The 1,890-nt window shown below is 45.1% G+C and overlaps 1 protein-coding gene and 1 long non-coding RNA gene across 5 annotated transcripts in view; one reads left to right on the plus strand and one right to left on the minus strand.

Annotated features, from left to right (window-relative positions):
• LOC109301900 overlaps positions 1-1,486 on the plus strand; it is a 50,333-nt gene extending 48,847 nt beyond the window's left edge. Inside the window, exon 3 of the long non-coding RNA XR_002098656.1 lies at positions 935-1,486. This is a non-coding gene — a long non-coding RNA (uncharacterized LOC109301900). The remainder of the gene's footprint in view (positions 1-934) is intronic.
• KIF13A (kinesin family member 13A) overlaps positions 1-1,890 on the minus strand; it is a 242,266-nt gene that overhangs the window by 33,713 nt on the left and 206,663 nt on the right. The gene's annotated exons all lie outside the window — the stretch shown is intronic.

A 1,890-nucleotide genomic window follows, 5' to 3' on the forward strand; every position in this document is an offset into this window, starting at 1 on the left:
TTGCTCTCAGCCCCACCCACTTCTTCCCTCTGCAGGCTTCCTGGCTCCCCCCCAGCCACATGCATCCCCCACCCCCAGCTCCCCAGTCTCTTGCAGCTTCTACCTCTCCTCCCAGCCTCTGCCTCGTTCTCCCAAACTGTCCCCAGTCTCTGCCTCTTCCCCACCCAACTCCCCACTTTCTCTCTCTTTCCAACTCCACAACTCCCCTTACTGCCAAACACTGCTCTGGCTACTCTGTCCTGGAGCACAACATGTGGAAGCTCAGCCCTTGCCTGGCCATGCAGCAATGTCATGGCTGTTGACTGGCCAGGCAGAAGGAGTTTCCGTGTCTTCTGTGCCCGGGCAGATTCCAACATCTCCGAAGGGTTGGCTGGGGAGTGGGCAGGGAGGGCAGAAGCTGCAGAGGGAAAACGGGGTGGGGGGGCCGGCAAGAGGCTGCTGTGGGTCTAACTGGCCCTGACCTGGGCTGAGGGCCGGAGTCAGAGCCAGAGCCACAGCAGCCAACTGCTCCCCATTCCACTTCATATGCGGATGTAAGACAAGGTGCTTTCCCCCCATACTGGTTGAGGGAAATCCCCCATCTTATATTTGAGTAAATACAGTATCAATATTTCCATACTGTGCCCACAATCAAGCTCCTAGAACAAAGGGAAAACATTCTTTGATGTCAAGCCAAAATCTTTTTAGCAGGAGCTTAACATCGAGGGCTACGGAAGAATACACCATGGGGGGACACGAAAAGTATGAATCTGCTTTGCAGGTATTCAGTTACTCTTTGTGGATTCTGATTCACTGATCTGGAGCATGCAGTTTCAGGTAATATCCAAAAAAAGAAAAGGTATTGTATCTAACAAGGAATAATAGTATTTTGAAAGAAGCTAGCAAGTCTGAGGAGGTAGAAAACCTGAGATGTTCTGTTTTATACTCTTCTCAGCTCTTCTGAATTTCATTTGGACAGCGACAATCCATAAGAAAAGAGTCAAGGATGTGATCCTTTCAGGCAGTACCATCAAAAGTAGCAAGTGAGGACTATCTTGCCCAAAATAATGTAGGAAAAGCAGCAGTTTTTCCATACTGAGGATGCACACAACACTCCACTAAAACACACGTTTCTAACATCATTTTTCTTTTTAAAAAGTGTCTCTGAATATTAAAAATACTCACTTTCTGAAAATATTAAGGATGAACTCCAAATAGAAAGGAAAAAGTTTTAAGAATTTGTTTAAACTTTGAGCTTAAAAAAGCTTGACATTACTAATATTTCTTTGTACCTCTACTAAAATCACAAAAGATTTCAAAATCCACAATTTTTTTATACTGGTTTGTGTACGTTTTCAAACGCAGAAATAGCATTTCTTTGTTTACAAAACAAGCCACACATCTTCATCATGTATAGGAACAAAAAAATTCCAACACCATTTTAGTTCACGTACAACACTTGTCTTTTGAACCAACGTATACAACTTTATGCAACCTCCCCCCCCCCCCACCTTTTGACTGGGAACAAATTATTGAGTCAATTATTCAGAAACAGAACTTCAAATTGACTAGTAACCTCCACTTTGGACTGCGCGGCATAATATATTTTGAAGCGTGCCTGGATATGTATAGCTGGCTGGGGCTTATTGGCATCTAGAAGATAAACTTTACACAAAGACCACTCTTTTTGCACATTACGCTGCATTTGATCTGGGATCAGTTTACTTGAAAGTAAATGCTCCCTGGTAGGTGTCTATACATTCAAGGACTTAGCAGCAGATATGCTGCTCTTAGCACCAAACTGGTGCTACTTCCTGCAGCCCTGCAATGGACCCCTGCTGCCACCAGGGGGAGCTCCAGGCTCTGGCTTTAGCTGCCAGCGGCTGGCAGCCATCTTTAAAAGCCAAACCT

Source organism: Gavialis gangeticus, unplaced genomic scaffold (assembly GCF_001723915.1).
Source record: "Gavialis gangeticus isolate Ggan-Ray unplaced genomic scaffold, GavGan_comp1, whole genome shotgun sequence".
NCBI classification, from domain to species: domain Eukaryota; kingdom Metazoa; phylum Chordata; order Crocodylia; family Gavialidae; genus Gavialis; species Gavialis gangeticus.